Raw genomic sequence first — 20309 nt, 5'->3', positions numbered from 1 at the left:
ACCGGCCCAAATTGGCATCCATCCCATGTGTGCATACCAAATCCTGACACTATTACTGATGCCATAGTGTATATGCAGAAAGGAGCTGGTTTGGCTGTCTTCTGAGAGGCTCTACCATCAACTGACTGAGACAAATGCAGGTGATTACAGCCAATAATTAGAGTGAGTTCAGGGACCAGTATGGAAGAGTTAGAGGAAGAACAGAAGGAGATGAAGGGAATTGCAACTCCATGAGAAGAATAACAGTTTCAACTAACATGAACCACTTAGAGCTCCCAGAGGCTAAGCCAAAGTCCAAGGAGAACACATGGGCTGGTTTGTAGTTGAGGCACATGTGTAACTTGCATGGCTATAGTGAGAGAAGATACACTTAATCTTATGGAATTTTAATGCCCCAAGGAAGGGGAGTAATGGTGGGGGGTGCAGGAGAGAGAGCACCCTCTCAGAGATGGGGGGTGGGTTGTATGGGGTGAATAGCTCATGGAGGGGGAATATGGAAGGGGGACAACATTTGGAATGTTAATAAAATAACTTATTAAAATTTATCAATCAATGTGATATTGTCTATTTGTATTCTAAGTATATAATAGAAACTCTATATAGAGTTGTGATATTTGTTCAATGACAGATTCTGTACCAAAATAAATTGGAGATAAAATAAAGAAGATAAAGCAGTTGTTTTTTTTTCCTACATGCTTGTGTACCCATTTAATATTCATGCACATATGAATAAATAAATACACACCAATATCCCAACCTATGATATGCAATTATATTGACTTTGCATGAGCAAAGAAAACCTTATACGTTTTAGAATGGTCTCAATCTTCCTAGATAGACACTTCCTATATAAACCCAACCAGTGGACAGGAGCCAAGGATCCCTGTGGAAATACTGGAAGAAGCTGAGGAGGAGGGCAACCCCTTTAGGAAGACCAGCTGTCTCAACTTACCTGGAAACTTGGGATCTTTCAGATAGGAGCCCCCAACCAGGCAGCATACACTAGCTGATATGAGCCCCCACCCAGGCACATATACAGCAGAGGACTGCCTGGTCTGGCCTCAGTTAAAGAAGATGCACCTAACCCTTGAAAAACTTGAAGTCTGGTGGGGTAGGGGTAGGGAAGTGGGGACGTCCTATTGGAGAAAGGGGAGGAGGAATGGGATGAGGTACTATTGGAAACCAGACCAGGAGGGCAAAACAACTGGACTGTAAAACAAAGATTAAAGATAATTTAAAAAAAATCATCTGCTTATAATATTACGTAAAAAAAATTATTATTGTGATGTCAGTACTGAAAACTGGTTTTAAATGCATACTGTAGAATTTGAAATGTGTCTCTGGGACCTGGGAGGTGAGAGACTCTCAGATCTCAAAGCAAGGGACAGAAGATATAATGCCATACAGTGGGCAGAGTGAAATTGTAGAGTTTGTCTCCAGTAGAAAGACAGGGCATCAAGTGGAGGGATGGAGTTGCCATCTCACAGTCAAAAACTCTGACCCAGAATTGTTCCTGTCTGAAAGAACAGCAGGGACAAAAATGGGGAAGAGCCTGAGAAAAAGGAGGTCCAGTGCAGACCGAAATTTGGATCCATCTTAAAGGGATGTCTCAAGGCCTGACACTATTACTGATGCTATGGCATGCTTAAAAGCATGGGCCTATTATGACTGCCCCTGAAAGGCCCATGACCAGTTGAAAGAGTTATGTGCATATTTTAACTCCTAATCAATGGACAGAAGACAGTGACCACAGTCGTTGAATTTTCAAAAGCTTTAAGAAGATGAGGAGGAGGATGACCCTGTAGGAAGACTAACCTGGACCACTGAGATCTCCCACAGACTGAACCACAAATCAGGCAGCTTACAGCAGCTGATATGAGGTCTCCAAATACACATAGAGCAGAGGACTGCCAGGTCTGGACCCAGACAGAGAAGATGCACCTAACCCTCAAGAGACTTGGAACCCCATGGAGTTGGGAGGTCTGGTGGATTGGTGGGAGTGTGAGGATATCCTCTATGAAGATGGGTAGAGGAGATTTGGGATATGGAATAGTAGTAGGGTGGACTGTGAGGGGGATAAATCTTGATGGTAAAAAAAAAAGATTACAAAAAAAAGATTAAAAAAAAGATTACAAAAGAACTATATAGAAATAGATGTAACCTATATTTACTATAAACACAAGAGGGAAATGAACTGTAATATTCAGGATTATGATATAACAATAACTGCTCATAAATTTTGTAAAGACAGAAACGCAGTTCTTCCCAAAAAAATAAATTAAGACACATTAAAGGAAATGTGTGCTTCTGATTCTGAATCTCACCATCTGCTCACCGGGTTCAAAGTCACCACAGAAGCCATGATTCTTCTCAGCATCATACAGAGATCACAACAGATAATACCACCACTAGTGCTGATGGTATTATAAAACTACCTGGTCTCTGAGTTTCATTTTGGATTTTGATTGTCTAAAAATCAATTAGAAATTTAGATTTTCTCATGTAGTATTGGTTTTCTGAGTTAGGATTAGATTTGATCATATTCATAATTACTTGTTTTCTATACATAAGATTATATCTTTTAAAAATGTTACAAAAAATATTTTCTTTGAATTAAGCATCACATACCTAAGATGCAGAAGACCTAGTATTAATATTCTTTTTTTAATCTTCCCAAGAGTGCCGTCATTTCTTTTCTCCAACTTCTCTCAGATTCATCCCAAGTGCAAACAAACTTCAGATACTCTAGATTAAGTGGGAGCACTAAAGCTGACTCACTTCCACATTCTCTATCCCTTTCTTCACTACCAAAATAGAGTAAAAGTAAATAAATGAAAATCAAAATAACAATCCAAAAACATTAAGATAAAAATAACAAAACAAAATGAACAGCACCCAAAACAAAATCTCCTGAAATAAAAAATGAAACAAAAATGAAGTCTGCTTTATGTTTTACAACTATTCCTGTTCCTGGGGCCTGATCTGGAACATGTTTGATATAATCAGTGACACTGTTTGAATAGACTGATTTTTTTTCTTTCCTATCAACAGAAATTAATTGCAAATACTCCTTGGTTAGGGGTTGCACTTTGTCTCCTTTCCCTTCTCATAGTTGGAATTTTGGATGGATTGAACCTATTCAGCTTTGTTTCTGCTGCCACATTCTCTGGGCATTCCTGTGTCTGGCAGTCCTATTGTATGGATAGCATTGTTTCCTTGCAGTAATTCAACACCCTGACACTTATCTTTCTGCTTTCTCTTTAACATAGATCCAAGAGTCTTGAGGAGAGAAGTTTAATGAAGATCCATTTAACATCTACAGATGCACAGTCTCTCACTATCTCTACACAGGGCACTTGAGAATGCCTTAGATAATTCTTGTGAAAGAGGAGACAGCCTTGTTGAGAACTGAGCACTGAATTGAATTATGGGTAGAACAGTATGTTGGTAGGAATCATTTTATTTCAGTTTCCCTATAGGAAAATAGCAGTAGTAGGTTTTTTTTTTTCTTTTCTATAACCCAATTCTATCTAAACTCAGATTCATGGGCACTTGGATGTATAAGGTATGAATTTATCACATAGACTTAGCCCTAAAATCTAAAACAAACAAAACAAAAACAAATAAACAAATAAAACCCCCACAAACTACTAGGTCAGTTTAACATTGACTAAGTATTGTGCCAGTGTACCCTGAATAAAGTTCACTAATTTACAATGCACATTTTGTGGCTGATGATATTCAGGAATTTTTTCATCTTCAGTTACATGTAGTGTGATATGTAAGAATATCTTCAGCATTAGAGTATTATCATCTGGTTGCTGTTTGAAGAGAATAAATCATAGCCTTTCAAATGATTTGTGAATTTCATGTGCGGGGCTTTAGTAGTGCTTTGACCAATGACTACATAAAATTTAAATTCTTTTTGTCCCTGGAGTAATTATTCAGTGGCAAAATAATTATAGCATTGGAAATTCTCTTCAAACATAGAGTAAAGTCATATATATGTATATATATATATATATATATATATATATATATGTATATGTATATATATACACACATATATATGTATGTGTGTGTGTATAGACATGGAAATAATTTAATATATTATATATTATATGTTTATAAATATAATGTATATATATAATATATATGTTGTGTATATAGGTTTTGTATATATTATATGTTAAATTATGTGTGTTGTATTTATATATATATATTGCTTCATACACACATACATTATATATCTATATATACATATATATATATATATGTACATTTCTATGATTTTTTGAGAATTTGAGACATGATTGTTTTAACTGACAATATTTCCATGATTCATCTATTATCTCTAATTCTACTCCTTTCTGCTTACTGCATTTTTAATGCCATTATCTCTTACTAGTGATTAATATTATTTACATAATCAAATGTATACATAACTACTTGCTGCTCTGTGTATGAGGGTTTGATAATATGCAAATTTCTTTAGGCTCTATGTTTGGTATTGAACAACCTATCAGGGAGCATAGCCCAAAAGAAGGTTAAATTTATCTCTATTCACATTCTTAATTGTCTATATGTTTTCAGCTAAAATGGGGCTTATGTCTATGACATTTTCTCCTTCAGAATTGGCATGCCATCTTGTAGTAATGTGGGGATAATCTTCTTTAGTTATGCATGTTGTTAAATTTTAGTGTGTAACTCTGTTATCCTATATAGAAGACACTTTGTAGCAGTAGACATCTCATACTATGATTCATTTAAATTTTTACTGTCTTTTTGCAACCCTTCCTGTGTTAGCTTAATGCTTAATATTTTAGATTCATAAATTTGGATTGGACACACCATTGTCAGTTGTTCTTTGCATTTTGAATAGTTGTGCAGTCCTATAGTTGTCTCTGTCTGGTGCAGAATGAAGCTAATTTCCTGACGGTGACAGCTGTACATTTCTATAGTTTAAAGTATATATATAGTGCTGTTACAAGAAACTGGCAGAGCTAAGTTCTCCTCCAGATTCCATTATCTCTGCTGCCACAGGTTTTGGCTTATGTTATATTATTGAACATGGTTCTCTTCTTGATGATGAAATAAGTCTCAATAAATCATCCGAGACATCATAAACACTTCATCTGTGGTTCTATAATGCCAACCCATCATGGTATAGGGAAGGGGAGACCTGGTGGAAATGGAGACAAGAAGGGGAATAGAGAAAAATGATCAGGTTTTAGGGGAGCATGCATGAAGCCCCGTTGGCCCTCAGAAAGAATAGAAGTAGGCACCCTTGGTAGGTAGGAGGAGGGGGACTCTCTTGAATGTACCAGAGACCTGAGATGTGAGAGACTCTCATATTTCAAAGGGACAGTTAGACGAAATTCCATATAGGGGACAGAGGGAACTTGTAGAGTTCACCTCCAGTAGAATTACTGGACATCAAATGGAGGGATAAGTTTTTCATCCCATAGTAAAAAACTCTGATCCAGAATTGTTCCTTTTTAAAAAGCACTTCAAGGACAAAAATGGAGAATGAGAAGGGAAAGGAGATCCAGTGACAGGCCCATATTTGAATAGAGCTCAAGGGGAGACCCCAAAGCCTCCCTATTACTGATGCTATTGTTTGCTTACAAACAGGAAACTAACATGACTATCCTCCAGAAGCCCCCAAAAGCAGCTGAAAGTGTCAGATGATGATATTTCCAGCCAAGCAATGGACAGAAGATAGTGACCCCAGTGGTTGAATTTTCAAAAGCTGGAAAAAGCTTATGAAGAAGGCAACCCTATAGGAAGACCAGCAGTCTCAACTATCCTGGACACATGAGATCTCTCAGACACTGTGCCACCAACCAGGCTGTATATACCAGCTGATATGAGGTTCCCAAGACATATACAGCAAGAATTCCTGGTCTGCACTAAGTATGAGAAGATGCACCTAACCCACAAGAGATTTGAGACTCCAGGGAGTAGGGACGGTAGGGCTAGGTTTAGGGTGTGAGGGCAACCTCCAGGAGGAGTTATCAGATGAGAAACACTAAAAGGACAGAATGAGAGGGGGATAAATCCTGAACTGTAAAAAAAAAAGAATAATTAAAAAGAAATGATGACACTATAGACAGTTAATAAAATTATGAAATTCGCCCTAACATTTTGTAGTACTGTTAAGTCTAGTGTTTACATGAACATTCCAGTGTAATAAAAAGTTAAATAAATATAACCCTGAATGATATGAGACTCTCTCTAATGGAGCAGTTCCAATCAGTAAAGATGAACATTCTCAGAGAGCCAGAGACAGTGGATATCTGCAAAAAAAATCAGTGATGGATATTTCAGTTATGAAATCTCTTACTTTACAGCAGGTTTTGACTTTTAGTTCTAGGTTTGAGATCTTTTTCATAATTGGTCCCTAATCTACTGTTTAATTGTATGTACTTATTCTAGTAAGCATAGGCAACCAGAGATAATATCATTTTTTTTTCTACAGAATTATTGAAAGGTAGGCTTCTGAGTGGTCCCAAGCCCTGTAAAGAAGAAGTATATAAGCTATTTCTCAGAGTAGGAGGAATGCTCATAAAAATTGTAGGCGACAGAACCAAGCGAAAGCTAGCTGTAGCAAGAACTTTCTTGGATCTCCATATTCCTTATGGATCACCTGTTCCTGTTTGCTTTGCAGAAAACATGTTCCTCCAGCTGAAGTCACTGCTCCTGCTTTAAGATACATTGTCCCTGTCACAGTTTTGGATCATTCATCATTTTCAAAGAAAAGGATATACTTCAGGAACCAGTATCTGACAAAACGAGGGTTGTGCTATTTTCCTGTTGCCATAACCATCTCAGAGTTTCAATTTTTCAAATCCTGTTCCTAGAGTCAGGTTTAAATTATTATTGCACTTTGACAAATAATAATTCTTGCATTTTGTGTTCTCTGTCTTCCAATTCCTACTAGTAAATCATGTGATATATACGCCATTTGGAAAACCATATTATGGTGTTTGACTGGTACTATATATTCCCATCAAAAGAAATTTACACATCAGATTTCCTTGTCACTTTTCAATATTGAATTTCCACTGATTGAGCAATTTCACTTCATCAATATTCACTCTCCACAAGTCACTTCTCTGTGATTTGTCATGCAGAATTAGCAATTATATTACTTTGAGTTGCTCCTAAATATTAAAAAAAAGTTTCCAAATGCACATATCACATAATTTCTGGTAGCCTATTGTGTGTTAGGTTATTTTGATTCTTTTAATTTTCCCTGGGTTTGGAGCATCAAAGTGTAAGAATTTAAGGTCTTATGTGTAGCCTATTTAAGATAGGGGAGAGACAATACGACAAATTACAAACAGCAATACAAGTATTTGCATCACTTAGAAATAGCAGGAACATATCTTTAGGACTCTGAGAATGATGAATTGATAACACAGTCTGGTTCAGTTGAGGGTCTGATGATATAGAGATAGATATAGAGCTGAAAGTGAGAGAATGGAGAGAGTGAGGAGAGAGAATTAGGGAATAGATGATGATATGTCATATTATTGTGTACAGCATTTGTCAAAGGCTTCTATTTCATACTAGCTTTGGGAGAAGGAAATGTTAAGTGTCATAAAAACCTGGACAAATATCTAACTGATATGCCTGTTAACATATGAAGGTAAAAAGAATCTCTCAGTACTGAAGATATCTTGTACTTGCTCTCCTCATTCTCTCTACCCAGTGGCTATTCTTTTGTCTTCTCTCACTTTCTGACATTTTGATTTAGAAAGCACACCATGAGAACATTTAAAAATACTGACTCTCAGTAATAGTACTAAGTTCCATTCTGATGAAATCTCCCTGATTTAATGATGCTGGTGTAAAATCTTAGTTGGTCATTGTGCTATTATAGCTGAAAAATAGATTATGCAGCATAGGCCTCCAAACCAGGATGTACTATGTGAATGAGTTTAGTACATGAAATTAAACTTATTTGCCATTCCAAATAACAGAAGGGTTTACTTAGATGATAAATAGCCAAGATATTGATTGGAATCTATGTTTACATTTCTGACACTCTATCTCAAGAAATACAGATCTAGTTTTTAAAAAATACTGGTATCTTAAGGAAAGATTTGAAAAAACATGTTCTTAGCATAATGTACTGTTGTCTAAAAACAAGAATCTTCAAAAATTAAAACTTAAATATTTAAACATGAACATTGTATTAATAGGTCCATTGTCATTACCTTTGTTTTATAACAAGTACTAAGTGTTTATTTGCAACTTCACTATATTTTAAATAAAATATAACATAGTATTTCATAATTTAATGTCTTTTCCTATAGCTATTGACATGTCCTTTCAGGTGTCCATTTTGCTAGTATCTTGAACAACCTGCACTGCTTCATTTACATAATTTTAGCAGTTACTCTTTAGGTTAATTCTGGAATATATTTATGCATATTACTTTTGTGTTTGTAGTTTAAAGTGTTCATAGGTTACATTTACCCCAATATTATTCTCATAGTATGTATCCATGTACTTCTGATGCAGAGTCTTGCTGTCCTGTTCACTGAGTTCTCCAACTCATCCCTGAAACCACGCCTCCTCTCAGCTTCATGAGAAACTCACAGTACAGAGGCAGAGCACCACATTCAGCTGATGGTATTGTAAAACAACTTAATTTTCAACTTTCACTATTGAGTTTTGAATGCTTGTGCATAAATTTCAGCAGAAAATGTATGGAACACCTCTGATGATAAGTGATTCTCAGATCTATGGGTATAGAATTATGTCATTGGGATTCATTTTACTTTTTCCATTTAGTAGAATAAGAAAAGTATTGTTTTAGGTAGGTCTCAGATTATTGGACAAATCCAATGTGAGATATGGACTAAGGTTCATGGAGTGGATCATAAACATAACAAAAAGTAGTTGATTACTATGATAATATTTATGCCTGTATGGCAAATGTATATCTTGATAACTCCTTTTGCAGGGATCATCATTGGTGATATAGAGGATTTCTTTTTTTTCCTTCAGGAGCACATAGGTAAACATTCAGCCTCATTAAATGTAGTCAGTAGCAGTGAATCTTCTAATTGATCACCAGGTGGATTTCTCCTCATTGATAACATAAATAAGTGATATCTTCAGCAGTTGGAAATTCCCTACAGGTAGCAAATATTTAATCATACATTTGGTAATTGTGTTTGATGATTCAAAGGGTAGACAATAAGTCGACTGTAGCTAATGACTCAACAAAATAATTAATTGCTGGCACCAGCATTATCTAAGATATAATTTCATAATTTGATATATGAAGTTGTGATAGCAAAATCTATCCAAATATAATATGCTTACAATTCAATCCTTTACACACACACACACACACACACACACACACACATCACATATATATATATGTGTGTATATAAATATTACTTATATATTTATGTATGTGTGTACACACATATATCTAAGCTTCTTTGATGTAGTTTAAAAGTTTATATATAAGTATTTACAATATTTTCCTCCCTTTTCCTCCTAGACTCTGCCAATGGCATTTGTGGTCCATTAAATATCAAATGCTAATGACTTTTTCACTATTATTGATTCTCACTTATACAGGATATATATTCACATTCCTTATCTTACCTACTTATACCTTGTATGCTATCAGTGTTTGTGTCCCTTATTGTCCCTCTCTTTGCATCCATCATTTCCCTGGAACTTTCAGTTAAGAGTGGGGTCTTGAGTTGTGTTACCTATACTCCTTGGCATTGAAAGTATTGATCTTTTTTATTTATGTGTGAAAGATTTTTGAGATTCTACGTGTGTAGCTTACCTATACTTTACAAAAGACACTTCTCACAGTAGATAGGCTATTCATTTGGGGTTTATATCCTGTTTTCCTGTTTTATGCAATATTTTCTGAGTCTTGGAATAATGACAAATTTTAGGTATCCATTGCTTAATGTCAGTCAATCCACTTTCTTTGGTTCTTTACATTTTGAGTGGTTGTGAAATTCAGTAATGTAGAAAATAAAGGTTTTTGATGAGGGAGAGAGCTAATTATGTCTGTAGGTATTAGGATAGTTATTTGTAACATAGCTTAAAAATTAAGTGATTTCAGGAAATTATCAGAAAAATGTTGTTCCTTCAGTTTACTTTACTGATCTTTCCTTCTTGTGTAGTAAACCAGGTTTCCTGCATTAGGCATGAATTCCCCCTGAAGCCGTGATATATGGCTGCATTACTCAGAAAAGATACAGTGAATAATTCATACATGGCTTTGAACACCAAGGTACTATTACCCTTCAAAGGCCTAAATTTGGCAAATTTTAACACTTTAAAAGTGTGGTAAAGTAATGCAGTTTACGTTGAAGTTTGTAGTACTGTAACTTGCAGTGTTTACATTAACATACCATGGTGGTAAGGAGTACAAAAAATAACATTATGAATAACATAGGGGATCCTATATCTAAGACTTTACTGTTGTAAGGAATTATTGGATGGATTTTATTGAAAATGAAAATGAATAATGGTGAAAATTTGAAGAGAATTCTTAGATGTAATATACATCAGAATACAATGCATTATTTTGATGGTAGTATATGAGTTTGGATCAGAGGAGAACAGCACAGATACCTACCCATTTTCTGAGATTTTAGTTGAATATTCAGAAAAGAAAAGTTTAAATGAGAGAAATACAGAAGACAGAATCAGAGCTAGAGCAGTAGCAAAAAAGATGTTTATCTAGAATGAAAAACAATCCTTAGGTTTCATTTATTAAGTTTAATTTTTGTTTTTAATATTTAATATTATAATATGCACAATTATATAATAGTCTGTTAGACTTGTATATATATAAATATATATATATATAAATTTTGAGATTTAGCATATATATATATATATTCACCTGTAATTTAAATATAGAAAACACATATTAAAAGCAGCAATACTGATTTTAGAATGCATTATAAGGAAGAGAGGTGACAGTAAAATCTCTGAATTTTACTGGACAGATTTCTTTACATGTTTAATAAATTTCATACCTGTGATAACCAGTATCTCAATAAGCCAGTCATAATATAGATTTACATCAAAACAGTATTGGCTGAATATTTAAGCATACTTGCTTGCCACTGACCCTCTGAGCCCCTGTGACTGCGTGGAACGGGTCTCTAGTCGCAAGTGGGCAAAGCATTGGATGAAATGACAGACAGATGCACACAGGAGAGGTTGTATACAAGCCTCTCTGAGACTGCTCTAAGCTTTGCATTAACTGTAAATATTTCTTACTATGCATACTGCCTGAGTCTTGGCCCTCCTGCAGTGAGTACAGATTACAGGAGAACAATTCAACTGTCTGTCCATGCCTCTGATTTTGGACACTCTTTCTTAAGATGACTTATATCTTAAACATTTTTTATAACCTTTTATGGTCCTGCAAGGCTGCAACCATAGCCAAACTGATTGTGTGAGGGTCTAATTTCTGCACAAAGACAAATATATCTAGTTAACTCTGCCTTGCTTTGTATGGCTGAATGGCCAAAGTGAGTGGCATTAGCACTTTCAGAAGATGATTACTCTTGTAATAATCTTAATTATAGGTGAGTTAAAAATCTTAAGCTTTTTATTAAACTGCAAACGGCAGTCAATGGGACACTGGCAATTTTAACCTGAATTTTTAAGTTTCTTTTGCAATATTAAAATACATCTATAACTTTTGCAAAGTAAGACCCAATTTTAAACAGTTTATTCTCCTTAAAATCAATACTAGAAACATCACTACCATGTTACAAAGTTTGGCTGCCAATTCATGAATGCATAATAGTGCAAATTTTAATGTTCTATTAACGAGACATTGTTTTAAAATCTTATCTCTATAAGTCTACATTCTAGGATAAGAATTACATAAAATATTATCTCAATTTAGGAATATCTTTAGAGGACTAGTTTTCTGGGCTGGTTTATGCCAGGTGCTTTTGTTTGAAAATGACTCTAGCCCTGAGTTACTATTTTAAGCTAACTTTGTTACCAGTGTTACACCTTTTTAATCACATCCAAATAACTTATAAGCCAATTCTCTATGACCAAGATATGCAGATCATATTTATACCTTTAAGACCAATCAAAAACCAAATGAAGTGGCTACATGAATCTTATAAATTTAGATCAAAGAATTTTACTTTTTATACTTTTTAATTATAAGATAAAAAGCAATTTGTCATTTGCTAAACACAATAATCACAAAATTGCAGAGAATTTTTTAAAGGAAAAACAACTATCAGCTTATTTGCCTTAGAATTAAGATGTTGCAGACTCCTTTTCTTTAAAAACAAGTTTTTCAGCAGGACCTCTCCTGCTGTGATTGATTTTTGGCTAAAGTGAGGGGCCTCTCTCAGCCTCCATTGTGCAAACTGAGGGTGAATCAGCAGGTAAAGTTTTAACCATTTAATTTTTTCTTTGGAAACAATCATTCAGACAATGAAACAAAAGACATACTTGAATTGACATGTGATTGGTGCACCAAATATACACAATACAAAGAGGGTAGAGAAATTCTCCTGTAGGGGCCAGAGAGGATAAAACAGGGCGTCCCCCGATTTCTCTCTGTCCCTGGGAGAGTTCTAAAATCCATTTTCCTCTATCCCTTCCTTTCCTTTCCTGTTTGTACGAGGCAGCTCGTAAAATCAAGATTAAAATCCAAAATTTTCTAACAGCTTCTGGCAAGCACCCAAAACTTCTAATTTATTTAATCTGAGGTCATTGTTTTGAGAAAATACACAATCTCTATACACTAAATGTGTCAAGTAGCCTAAAAGTTTACCATGCTGAATCATTTTTGAAGCCATCATCAGTCCACACTTAGTCAAATATTTTATAGCCATCTGCAAAACGCTCTCTACTTTCTGTAACCAACAAAAATACCATCTATAGAATGAATTATATATGTTTGAGGAGATGACTTCTTAACTTCTAATAAAGCCTTTTCTATGAATTTTTGGCACAATGTAGGATTGGGGAGTTGTAAATAAGGTGACAGTAAGAAGTGACCTATATTTTGACATTTATGAAGTCTCCTTTTATACTTTAACCATAACTTTTAATTTTACCTACAGTATTAGAATCCACAGCTTGAAGTTTTTCTTATAACTGCAGCTGTGTCCTATAATGAGCTCCACAGTTCCTGAACGAGGCTAAGAGACTGCCCCTTTAGTTTTTTGCCTTACCTGCTTCTTTAGTGAGCAGAGTCCCATCTTCGTGGAATTTTGATTTGCAATCATTCTCCAGTGCTTTCCTTTGCTACAGTGCGGGCAGGGACACGAAGGAATGCTCTTCTTGTCTCCCAAGAGATTTTTACAATCTTTTCTCAGGTGCCCCGGTTTTTTACAACAGAAACATGTAATTTCATAAGTATTTCTGACATAGGCACCGAATTTCTACCCTTTCCTTGCTGCAGCATAAGCTACCCCCCTGAATTACGGCTGGTGAGGCATCTACACATGCTTTAATATAATCTTGTAGAGAACTTGTCTTACGGATTGGTCTGTTCAGGTCTTGGCAGAAGGTATTCACGTATTCCCAAGCCAACTGTTTTATTAATACATCAGTCCCTTCCGAGGGAGGAAGCATCCTACCTACTCCCTTCCAATCCTCTAATGTCAAGCTTCCCTCCTCTGGAAACCAGGGACTGATTTTTTGCACGAAATCATAAAATTTATGCGAGACCTTTAGGCCTCTTCCAGATAACATGTGCTTAAAGACTGAAGAAACAACCTCTTCCCTTTCGATTCTGACTGTCCCATGATAAAACTTGTCTCTTAACTGATCTACGAATCAACCCATCTGCAGCACGGTCACGACGAGATCCTATCTTTGCCTGAGAAAATAAAGACTAGAAAGAAAAATGAAAGAAAAAGAAATAAAGACTAACCTGCTCTGGTGTCCCTGTTCGAAGGTGTCAACTGACGCCAACCCTCTGGGCCCCTTTGTCTGCATGTAACGGGTCTCTAGTCACAGGTGCACAAAGCGTTGGATGAAATGACAGACAGATGCACACAGGAGACGTTGTGTAGTATCTGAAATTTGTCAAATCGAGCATCAAACTTTTGAAACAAAAGACAATAAGGAAGTTGGGTGACATACCCGCAAGGTACAAAGAGGTTACTGGATTCTTACATAAAACAGAGGAGTGCAAACACAGAAGGTCTAACAGGAACCACCTGGGATAGAATTCATTGTTAACAACTGGGATCAACAAAGGCTCCACCTAAGATTCACTTACTCTTAGAAGCCAGGGTGAAGGGCTTCATGCCCTTGCCATAGTTCCTATTTTAGTCTATTGTATAGTCGTCCTTTCCTTTAGGCCATCGTAAATATGTGTATATGGGTGTAACTCAGCTATCTATCGTTCTAAGTATCTACTCTGGTTTCTCCTTAGGTCTGAAACTTCCTTCTTCCTAGATGATGGTAAATTCCTGTGTAGGGCAGTGACTTAGCTTTTATTCAAAGTGATAGTGTAATACCAGAGGCAATTCTGAATGTCACTGAAGAGGCACCATTCTTACTGAATTCCAAGCCCATGGTCAGCTCAAGGACTTTTTAGGACATTGGAACACTGGCAAAGGCTTAGCTCTGTCAGAATTCAATCTTAAAAAGCACTTATAATAAGATAATACTAAAAGAGAGCACGTGGGCCCATACACCAGACTAACGCAGGAATAGGGTATGAGTATATGGGTTAATGAGAACGCTAATACTCCAGGAGGTGAGTTTCCATGAAACTCTCTGCCTCGTGAGTGGCTTCCAGGCCTCTCAGCCTGTCAAGCTGACTCGACCGGAGTGCGTGGCATTTCTCCCTTTCTTTTTTTATTTTTCAGCCGAAGTTCAAGGATGCCCCGCCTCATCATAATTACAGACCTCAGGAGCACTCTAAAGATGAGTAGAAACACAACAATTACTAATAAAACAATGCCAAAAATAATAACAAGTAGGATTATATATTGAACCCAATCCAGGGGATTCAATGCACTTGGGCGATTTTTTAAATCTCTAGCCAATTCATCAATGTTCCAAGTGTCCAAATGACTTTTACTAATATCTGAAATTTTTGCCTTTAACTGTTCCAAATCATGAGAAACATCAGTATCTCTCCATTCTCTCTGCAAATGAGCTTTAGTCTTTTCCCAATCAGTGGTTGTATTATAAGATAAGGGGGTGACACAAATATATTGGAAAGAAGCATGACATTTAGTAGCTAACCTGCTCTTAATATTTGCAATATCTTGCCCTATTTCCAGCACTACTTCTTCTAGGGCATTAATCTTTGCTTCTAATTTTTTATCTATATAATATGTTGCTCTGACAAAGCTATGGAAATATTCCTATGCTTATCATTAACAAAATGAGCAGTATGCAGCTGCTGAACTAAGGCTGTGGTAGATAACTTTTCAAAGTTTGCATTCCCAGATTTTTAAACCAAGGATCATTTCCTAACTCTAATAGGCAGCAAAACATAAGCAGGTCTCTTTAACAAAATCATAACAGCAGATTCCTTATCTAAATTAGGATCTACACAATTAGTTAATTGACAAGAATTACAATGAATATGAAAAGACTTGCCAAGATTGGTGATCTTAACTCTTAAAATTATCTAACTTGCTCTCTTGAATTCCCAACAACGGAGATTACATGTACACTAGTTATATAATATCCACTCATCCAAATTCCACAGTATGTATAGATGCCGGATTCATGAAGTGATATGCTCACTAGAGTGATTGGGCTCAGGGAATGAATTATTTCAGCAATGCTTTCTCTGAAAAGATACACAAGTTCCAGTAGATTTACTGAATATCCAAGTATATACAGGTGATCTAATTTATCTCAGTTTTTATTAAAGACATGATATGAAATAGTGATAGTGGTGATTAGAGAGGAAATATAGAATAGCTTTTTCCAAACACAAAATATGCTTATAGAAGAAAATATTTTAGAAAAGTGAATTATACCTGAGAAACATAAATTAAGTATGCATTCATGCAGAGAGCTGTGTACCCACACATAAAGTATTACACAGAAAATTTTAGAAAAAAAATATGTCAATTCTAAAAGAGATACTTCTTAAATAATTTGTTTATCATTATTACACTGAGATATATTCTTGGTAATTGAAAACATTTGGAGCAGTGCTCAACATCAACTCTCCTTTTTATAACCCAAGGAGTTTCTTTAGATCACTATCATAGACATAAATATATCATGTAATGATATGATTAAAGCATAGTATTTGGGGAAATTGACAAAGGATGATCACAAAAAATCAACAACATTGAGTAGTATATGACCCAGAGTTATAATCAGAAAAGCATACCGAGAGGTTTATTTTATTTAGCCAGGATCTAAGTGAAGCAATCAAATACACAATCATTCCCCAGGCAACAATGGCTATTTATGTCTATTATTAATTAGAACCAGAACTCAGGATAAATTTCATTTTATCTTGTCTTCCATTTTTCAGTTGCCCCCTTGATCCTCCAACATATATGGAGAATATAGAGATATGTGAATCAGAATCAATAATAGAAATCACCAAGTTTATAGCAGGCTATTGATTTCTCTCCCTAGATTTAAGATCTCTATATGGATTTTTCTTAATCTATTTTCTATTCAATTGTTCAAGCTTTGAAAAAAAGAGGCAACACGGGCTTATAAAAGTCTGGACAGGTTGGATTTTTACCAGTCTGGCTACAGCTTTTGTCCAGTTTTTAGTTGGTGCCTGTGTCTATTCAAAGCCTGACTATAAATTCTTGATAGAAGGAAGACTACTCTGGAAACCTGAGGGAACACAGCCAATTGACCATTAGCATAGAGAAAGATTGCTGAATCTTGACCCTACTGTTCTGAGAACCCATTCCTGCTTCTTATGTAGGAAATATGATCCTTCTCCACAGATTCTGCTTTTCCTTCAAGATGTGTCATCTCTGTATGGGTTTTTATGTAATTAATGATCAGCAAGTAAAGATTACTTCAGGTTCCACTATCTGACAGAGAAAAAGGATTGGGGTCCTATTTTTAAAATTTCTTTGACAGTCAAAATACTCACCTGGCACTCTTGGATGCTTTGTAATGTTTGAGCTATAACACTTAGAGATACTGCCTTGCCTTTCTCCCAAATCCCTTGTGGGTATGAGAGGATAATACTTGAAATTTTCCTAGTTATCATCCTGACAACTTCAGGGGTCTCAGATATTCAATTTGTTATCTAGGTTCTACAGTTTAAATTATCAATCTTCATTGGAAAAATTTTTGTTCTTATATATTTGCATTCTCTTCCATGTCTGCTAATTACATTCTAAAAGCCAGAAAATGCATAAGAGTTATGCAAAATCAACTGACTCTCATTGGTGTCAGAATAGAATTCTGTACCCATATTGAAAGAACATTACCTTCCACATTTCCATTTCATCTTTTGATGGTGCATCTCCACTGGCTTACCAATATTTTTTATCCACATTTTGTTTTTCTAATTATTTCTGTGTCACATATCATGAGTGCCTATATAGTTATGCTGGTATGTTAGAGTTGTTCCTTGAAATAATAAAACCTTTTTTAAATTTCATACATAATATATTATTTAGATGTCTTATATATCCAGCATAGTATCTTTTTTTTCCAAATTTCCCTGCTTGTTGAGCTTCTATGAAAGAATGACTATATATTCAGAAATGACAGTCATTTAAGAAACAGTAGAAACAGATTATAACTGAGTGTTGCACCTCATAGAAATATCAAAAGATGGTTTTGAATACCTCACAGAATTTTGCATTAGTCCCCAAACCTTGTAATCTCGAGGTATGTTGCTATAGACATGTGATTCTTAACAAAACCTCCCTCCCCTCTCCCCTCTCCCTGTTCACCAACCCATCCACTCCCTCTTCCTGTTTTTGCCATTAACCTACACTGGGGCATTGAGCCTTCATAGGACCAAGGACCTCTTTTCACATTGATGTCTGACTAGTCCATCCTCTGCTACATATGTGGCTGGAGTCATGAGTCTTATCATGTATCATCTTTGGTTGGTAGTTTAGTCCCTGGGAGCTCTGGGGGTATTGGTTAGTTCAATTGTTGTTCCTCCTATGTAGCTGTAAATCACCTCAACTCCTTGGGTCCTTTCTTTAGCTCCTTCATTGGGTACCTGGTGCTCAGTCCCATGGATGGCTGTGAGCATCCAATTCTGTATTTGTCAGGCACTGGCATAGCCTCTCTGGAGACAGCTATATCAGGATCCTGTCAGCAAGCACTTGATGGCATCCATAATACTGTCTGGGTTTGGTGATTGTATATGGGATGGATCCCCAGATGGGGCAGCTTCTGGATGGTCATTCCTTCAGTCTCTGCTCCACACTTTCTCTTTGTAACTCCTGCCATGGGTGTTTGGTTCTCCCTTTTAAGAAGAGTCCAAGTATCCACAATTTGTCTTCCTTCTTCTTGAGTTTCATGTGGCTTGTGAATTGTATCTTGGGTATTCCGAGCTTCTGGGCTAATATCCACTTATCAGAGTGCATATCATGTCTGTATTTTGATGATTGTTTTACCTCACCCAGAATGATAGCCTCCAGATTCATCCATTTACCTAAGAATTTCATAAGTTCATTGTTTTTAATAGGTGAGTAGTACTCCAATCTGTAAATGTACCACATTTTCTGTATCCATTCCTCTACTGAGGGACACCTGGGTTCTTTTCATCTTCTGGCTATTATAAATAAGACTGCTATGAACATCATGGAACATGTGTCCTTATTACATGTTGGAGTATCTTCATTGTTTTCTTTCAGTATTCTCATGGAGCTACTTTGCACACACTTCTTTCTGGATTATTGTATATTAGATGCAGATATTCCTTTCATAATTATAGAATAATGACATAATTTATGTAGTTTATTTAGTACACAAGTTAGGTAGGAAACTGAACAGGCTCTATTCTTATATTTAGTTATGTCAACAACTTTCTCCTTGTTCTTAATTATTATTATCTATTGTGTGATGTGGTTGTTCCTTGCATATTATCACCATCTTGTGATTTATGATCCATGAGATTTAGGACTGAGTGAAAATGAGGAAATGTCAGAAGAGACAGTTAGTGATGTAACTCCATCTACAAAGTATATTCTTTGAGCCTCCTTCCCTCACCATCTCATTGGCAATAATAATCCGGGAAATTCCCTTATTGTGTTATGACATCCATTTGATTGCATATTTCATAGTAAAATATGCATATCTTAATCTTATTGCAACTACATACTTTTCTCTTGTCATTATTGCTATAATCATTATCTCACATATTACTGTTTTCTTTGAAAAAAATTTCTAGTGTTAGGTAAATGTGTGTATAGGGCGAATCTATCTTTTTAGGTTTGCATTAGAATAAGGAAGACAAATTACATATGCTACCCACTTAGATAACACAGAAGTAAAATGTTTAATATTCAACACAAGGCTCTGTGTTGTATCCCTGGGAGTCCTAAGAAACAAACAGACAAAAATATATATAATGGCACTCCTTTGTAATCACATGGTTGGTGAGAAAATTTATTGACGTCTAGATTCAGTGACAGAGTGTGTCTCAAATATGAAGGTAGAGCTGGATGGAAGCACACTCCTCATACTGACTTCTGAACCCTAAAATGTGAAACATATATGTGCAATATCCTCTCACACATACAAATTCTTATTTACAAGTACTCATTTATATACGGTTTATGTGCAATAAAATCTATGGTAATAAATCTTTATGAGATGATGTTGAATAGTTATTTTCTCTTTATTAAATAAAACTGGCATATTCACTATTAATTCAAATGATATATTTCTATTTTTCCAATTTTTATTTAGGTATTTTCTTCATTTACATTACAAATGCTATCCCAATATCCCCTATACCCTCCCCACCTGCTCCCCTACCCAGCCACTCCCACTTCTTAGCCCTGGTGTTCCCCTGTACTGGGGCATATAAAGTTTGCAAGACCAAGGGCCTCTCTTACCAATGATGGCCAACTAGGCCATCTTTTGCTACATATGCAGATAGAGACACGAGCTCTGAGGGTACTGAGTAGTTAATATTGTTCTACCTATAGGATTAGAGAATCCTTCAGCTCCTTGGGTACTTTCTCTAGCTCCTCCTTTGGGGGACATGTGTTCCATCCAATAGCTGACTGTGAGCAACCACTTCTGTGTTTTCCAGGCACTAGCATATCCTTACAAGAGACAACTATATCAGGTTCCTTTCAGCAAAATCTTGCTGGCATATGCAATAGTGT

The 20309-nt window shown here is 35.8% G+C and overlaps 1 long non-coding RNA gene across 1 annotated transcript in view; it reads left to right on the top strand.

Annotated features, from left to right (window-relative positions):
- Positions 1-20309, top strand: part of A230057D06Rik (RIKEN cDNA A230057D06 gene) — a 221725-nt gene that overhangs the window by 7569 nt on the left and 193847 nt on the right. The window contains exons 3-6 of the long non-coding RNA NR_015533.2: positions 3270-3447; positions 5635-5905; positions 6671-6799; positions 8533-8643. This is a non-coding gene — a long non-coding RNA (RIKEN cDNA A230057D06 gene). The remainder of the gene's footprint in view (positions 1-3269; positions 3448-5634; positions 5906-6670; positions 6800-8532; positions 8644-20309) is intronic.

Source organism: Mus musculus, chromosome 7, assembly GCF_000001635.26.
Source record: "Mus musculus strain C57BL/6J chromosome 7, GRCm38.p6 C57BL/6J".
NCBI lineage: Eukaryota > Metazoa > Chordata > Mammalia > Rodentia > Muridae > Mus > Mus musculus.
The sequence above is the reverse complement of the archived record's forward strand: the minus strand, read 5'-3'. Positions and strand labels throughout refer to the sequence as shown.